This window comes from Erpetoichthys calabaricus, chromosome 7 (genome assembly GCF_900747795.2).
Source record: "Erpetoichthys calabaricus chromosome 7, fErpCal1.3, whole genome shotgun sequence".
Taxonomy (NCBI): domain Eukaryota; kingdom Metazoa; phylum Chordata; class Cladistia; order Polypteriformes; family Polypteridae; genus Erpetoichthys; species Erpetoichthys calabaricus.
Window position 1 is genome coordinate 72,162,084 of NC_041400.2, and position 6,498 is coordinate 72,168,581.

The 6,498-nt window shown below is 35.4% G+C and overlaps 1 long non-coding RNA gene across 1 annotated transcript; it reads left to right on the forward strand.

Moving 5' to 3' along the window:
• The first annotated feature begins 26 nt into the window (after positions 1 to 26).
• LOC114654255 (uncharacterized) lies at positions 27 to 5,711 on the forward strand. Its single transcript, XR_007935465.1, has 6 exons — positions 27 to 211; positions 3,796 to 3,984; positions 4,742 to 4,891; positions 5,000 to 5,145; positions 5,290 to 5,358; positions 5,577 to 5,711. It is a non-coding gene; the product is annotated as an uncharacterized LOC114654255 (long non-coding RNA).
• The last annotated feature ends 787 nt before the right edge of the window (positions 5,712 to 6,498 follow it).

Here is a 6,498-nt window from a genome sequence, read left to right on the forward strand (position 1 = left end):
ACCCGATCTACCAAACGTTTCACAGTTCGTGATCCCTCCCGCTTTGAGGTTCCGCCTTATAGAGTTATCTCTTAAATAACCTGCCGTTTTACAAAGCGACGAAACTCCATTAAACGAAAAGAGACAAAAAAAGAAGCTGCGGTGATGAAACTCCATTAGACAAAAGAAGAAGACGCGACGAAACTAATTGCTCGTATTTTTGACAATGGAAGTAAGTGTGCTTCGAAATGAAAACGTCTGAAAGCTGCAGTTTTTTTCGCATTTTTAATAACTTTGTTTTGCATGGTTATGTTTGTACCGTGAACCTTTACGTTTGTATTAATAATCATTTTCGCTGTAGTAATTGATTTATAGTAAGTGCTTGAAGTGGACCGGTGTTCTGACGATTTGTCCTACTTTGTCGAAGGATCCTACCGTAGTTTATTTCGACAGATATATCTATCGATTGGTGCTACCTTATCGAAACATCCTACCTTTATAATGCATATGGATAGATCATCTCGATGGGGTAAATAACACTAACTTAACATCCTACCTTTATTATACACATGGGTAGATCATCTCGATGGGGTAAATAACACTAACTAAACATCCTACCTTTATTATACACATGGGTAGATCATCTCGGTGGGGTAAATAACACTAACTAAACATCCTACCTTTATTATACACATGGGTAGATCATCTCAATGGGGTAAATAACACTAACTAAACAACCTGCCTTTATAATGCATATGGGTAGATCATCTCGATGGGGTAAATAACACTAACTAAACATCCTACCTTTATTATACACATGGGTAGATCATCTCGATGGGGTAAATAACACTAACTAAACATCCTACCTTTATTATACACATGGGTAGATCATCTCGATGGGGTAAATAACACTAACTAAACATCCTACCTTTATAATGCATATGGGTAGATCATCTCGATGGGGTAAATAACACTAACTAAACATCCTACCTTTATTATACACATGGGTAGATCATCTCGATGGGGTAAATAACACTAACTAAACATCCTACCTTTATTATACACATGGGTAGATCATCTCGATGGGGTAAATAACACTAACTAAACATCCTACCTTTATTATACACATGGGTTGATCATCTCGATGGGGTAAATAACACTAACTAAACATCCTACCTTTATTATACACATGGGTAGATCATCTCGATGGGGTAAATAACACTAACTAAACATCCTACCTTTATTATATACATGGGTAGATCATCTCGATGGGGTAAATAACACTAACTAAACAACCTACCTTTATAATGCATATGGGTAGATCATCTCGATGGGGTAAATAACACTAACTAAACATCCTACCTTTATTATACACATGGGTAGATCATCTCGATGGGGTAAATAACACTAACTAAACATCCTACCTTTATTATACACATGGGTAGATCATCTCGATGGGGTAAATAACACTAACTAAACATCCTACCTTTATAATGCATATGGGTAGATCATCTCGATGGGGTAAATAACACTAACTAAACATCCTACCTTTATAATGCATATGGGTAGATCATCTCGATGGGGTAAATAACACTAACTAAACATCCTACCTTTATAATGCATATGGGTAGATCATCTCGATGGAGTAAATAACACTAACTAAACATCTTACCTTTATTATACACATGGGTAGATCATCTCGATGGGGTAAATAACACTAACTAAACATCCTACCTTTATTATACACATGGGTAGATCATCTCGATGGGGTAAATAACACTAACTAAACATCCTACCTTTATAATGCATATGGGTAGATCATCTCGATGGGGTAAATAACACTAACTAAACATCCTACCTTTATTATACACATGGGTAGATCATCTCGATGGGGTAAATAACACTAACTAAACATCCTACCTTCATAATGCATATGGGTACATCAGTAACACATTTCCAAGGACTGAAATATACTGCAAAGCTGACACATTATATACAGTATAGTATAACAAAATAAACAACAACTGTATTACATACAACATTATAAAGTATGTGTAATATTTTGTATTGAATATATTAAGTGAAACTTTTAAGGTCCATAAAGCACCTTATTTAAGGGCATTTCAAATAAAACAATAGCACATCATAGGAAGAATAGAAAGGCTTTAATTTACATACATTTGTGAACAATAAAACACTCCAACAACAAAGATCAAAGAACAATACTTATTTATCTATACATTTTTTGCAAACATATGCTATTTCAGTTTCTTCATTGTATTTTGCACATTCAAAATGTGCCCAGCGACTGCACATATCACACTGCACCTGAAAAATAAAACATAACGATTAGTCTGAACATGGAAACAGTAATAATAGTGACTGATTCAATTAACTATTTCTTCCGATGCGGCCAAGCAGGTGTAGACGCAGTTAATATGTTACTTGTTAAGTTATATTACTAGACCCCAAGAACAAAATTATGAAGAGTGAAAATGAGCATAGTAGGATATTATATTATTGTGGATGGTACATGTTGAAATATTGTTACCATTTCAGTTGTGCTTTTGTTGGGATCATCTTCCAGCTTGGAACAAACGAAGCAATAATCTTCTGCATTGCCTATAATCACAGTTGTTCTCATTAGTATACAAGCTTTAACATCAGTCATTTGATTAATTTTCAGTATTTTGAAAAAGCAATAGTAGTGTTAGGTGTAACATACTGCTGTTATTCAAAATAAGAAAATAATCTTCACTCAATATTTAATTTCCTTTCAATTATTTTATTGCTAGTATGCTAATATTTGCGGCTTCTGACAAAATAATTCATTTTTCATAATATATAATAATATAAATTTACACACAGAGCTGTAAGTAAACACTCATCGGCAAGTCAACAGAACCTCTGAGGGGAACACTGCTTCTCTCCCATACATAAGTAGAAATGGGGAGTGCTTTGCTGTAGTGTGAATTTTGGACCTCAATGAAAAAAGTGTGGCGCAAACAGTTTATTTATTACACACTACGTCAACAAAAGCAACATATTACTTGGCATGAATGGTATATACACCATATATGTTACACCCATCCGTTTATTGTAAGTCGTAGCATTAAACTTATAACGTTATACCATGTCATCAGTTAAAAATACCTATGCAGTAAACTGTAATAAATGCATTAATGTAGTAAGGCTAAGAAAAGCATACATATTACTGAAATACAGTAACACTTACCTCAAACTTCAACACTAGGTAGGACAGATCGACAAGCAGTTGGTAAGCTTCGAGAAAAGTTGCGTAATGTTGGTCTGCGCATGCGTAGTATCAGTAAGTAGATCATTTCGATGGGTGGAATGTTTCGTTAGAACACCGGCACTAAGCGGTACTGGCAACTCTTCAAATTCCACAAGGCAAGTTTCACGAGAACTCCTCGACTGAGCATGGAAGACGAAAAAAAACTTATACAATCATCTAGGAAACGCTTGATCAGTTATTCTGTTGTGAAGTAGGCTTTTGATAAAGTTCAGATTGACTGCAGTGGTGCACTATTATTACCTTTTTTCTTTTCAGTTTAGTTCCTTATGTTCGAGTAAAGTGTCTAAATTGTAATACCAAATAATCTGCGATGTTTTTGTACCGTCAATTTTAATTTCATGGTAATTTTGTGCAGATGATGCCTGCTATTTCTAAACTGTTAAAAGACTGCAATGGGCAGTGCGCCACTAAATTGTACGTGAGTCAGACTGACAGTCGCGATGTGCACAGAGCCCTTTCAATTTATTTACAAGTGACATTTATATTTTTTTTCCTTTCAGCCAGCTTGCTACAAGAATATCTTCTGGAAATTGGATGCTGATGAAAAACAAAGTAAATTGTAAACACCCATTTCTTAAAATTGTAATTTTCTTGTAGTGTTTGACTTTCACGTGTGTCTTTATTTTCTTTCCTTCTTTTCTTAGGACATCCCTGCTGGTTCAGTAGACTGTGGAGTAGACATGTTGATGGTATGTGAATATGGACTGTAGGTTTTATGTAACTTTACATTTGTGTTTAGATTGTGTATGATTTCAGTACTTTTTCTTTTATTCTCTCTCAGTATGCTCTTTATCTATGGAGGAACCCTTTGATTTTACTGTCAGTCTTTTAAAGATGCTGATAATATATATATATATTTTTCCTTCATGTGTGGCATACCTTTAATTGTGGCATTCATTTAACTTGCCCTCCACTATTAATGACACCCCTTATAAAAATGTTAATTTAAAAAATATTTGTTTCTTGATGAGGGCTTTTTTTTTTTTTGTTTGTTTGTTTTTGTTTTTTTGAATGAAATTGTTTCAATTAAAAGTCAGATGTTTCTACTTTTTTCAGTGCAAGGTGATATTTCTTCAGCAAACAGGGATTGCTTTTGTAACCCTTCTTACTAATTTTTACAAGGGGTGCCAGTAATAACGGAGAGCACTGTATTTATCCTTTTTATCTTATGATGACGTGTCTGTGACTTGCATATTACTTTAGGTAGTGTCCAGATTGGGGTATACATAATACTCTTAAATAATGGATGTATTCTAAAAAACTATTGAGATAACCATGAACGAGAGTTTTTGTAGTGAACCGCAGAGTAATTCTCAAAGTTTGAACTTTATTCCAAAGTGTCCACTTTTATGAGAAAACAGGAGCGTTCAGACCAAAACCAGATAGCTTGCACAAGACAAATACTTCATGTGACAGTCTGATGTATTTATTTGTGTGTCTCCACAGTGGCTGTGTGGCTGCAGAAGGGCAGCTGACTCGAGAACAAGGGGCTCAGGTTTATGAGGCTGCAGAGATCAGCAGGGCCTCCAGGAGGACTCAACATAAAAACTGCTGGAGTTCATCATAAAAGGCAATGGAGCAGATGACCACTTGCTGGTAACTTAGTTCAGTTAACAAGTAAAAATTTGTTATTGCAATCTATCTAGTAGCAAAGAGCTATGATGACTTTATAGCACCAAACTCTTGTTTTTGCTTGTCCAACAGGCTGTTGTATCTGAAAAGGTGTCATCCAAATGGTTTAAAAAACGATGAAGATTCTAAAGGTTACCAGGTAATGAGCTCTATACAGTAGAAGATGAGGAGCTGACAGATGTTCTCCACAACTACCTGATGAAGTGCTGTCAAGAGCTGTAGGTACTTTTGAAAAGATTGACAGAGTTCACATCATTCTGGATGTGCTGATTTGGCTTTAGTGAGTCTCTAATGAGTACAGAAAGTATCTCCATGAGTGACATCCTCTCTGTTTCTTTTTTTGTGATTGGCTCTTATTAAAGCTCGAGGAACAGTTGAGAGGATTTCTCTACCAGAGGCAGAAGGTCTGTTAATTGATGGACCAGCAGACGGTGAGTGGGACGTCATGTGGTGTTGGGAGCAGACGGTCCTTTCTTTTTATGTTCAGCACCATTCTTCTGTTAATCAGAATACCATTTTACTTGTAGTGATTTTAGACAAGAATATAAACTAAATACATATAAATGTAAATATTTGTTTAAAGTGAAATTTAAAATACGCATTAATACACTTTTCGTATTGGTGAAAATAAATCTTTTTTTTTTTTAAGGTGAGCGAAGAGTTTGACAAACTTGTGCTTCAACTGTTGGAGTACGAGGACAGACAACATCACTGAGGCATCTCAACTTAGGATTCCATCTCAGCCACTCCTCTAATAAATGCGTCACTGGCTTTATTTGTCTTTGGCCTTTTTTTATTTCTGAGTTGTGTATATTTGATTTAACTGTTGATGTAAATAATAAAGGACACTTTGTTGATTAAGTTCTGTATATTTGAAATTGTCTGTGTATCTGTAATTAGGCAATTCATGCCATCTGCATTTTTTATTTAACTTTTATAACTGCATTGTACAGTTTTATTACTTTTTTTGAACATTACAAGCAAACATGTCTATCCTCATTACATATTATTTATCTATACTAATAAAAGGCAAAGCCCTCACTGACTCACTCACTCATTCACTCACTGACTGACTGACTCACTCACTCATCACTCAGGGTTCCCACCCGTCCTGGAAAACCTGAAAATTGTGAGTGTTATTTTCCAGTCATTGAAATGACCTGGAAACTGATCGAAATGGCCAAATGTCCTGGAAATAATCTTTCTTGTCCTGGAATTTTACTTCTGTTTTCGCTTTTTAATTTTTCTGTTTGAAACAGCTTGCTGTTTGTAAGTGTAGATATGATGACAGCTGAGCTAGGTCGTGGCCTCTGCTGCGCAATGTCTCCACCTACTGAGACATGTATAGGCAATTATATTTATAAATGATTGTTTGACTGGTGGCTCATTTGATGGAGTATTGCCAAAGCCCCTCTTGCAGCATTGCAGAAATGCCAGGATGTGATATGTCCAATACCTTGATGATGAGAAAAAGAAGAAAAAGGAAACTGAAAATGACAAGCAAAGAGAAGAGCTCCGCTCTGAAATCACAAAAGTGGCAGCAAAGAGACAGAAAATAATCACTAGCATTG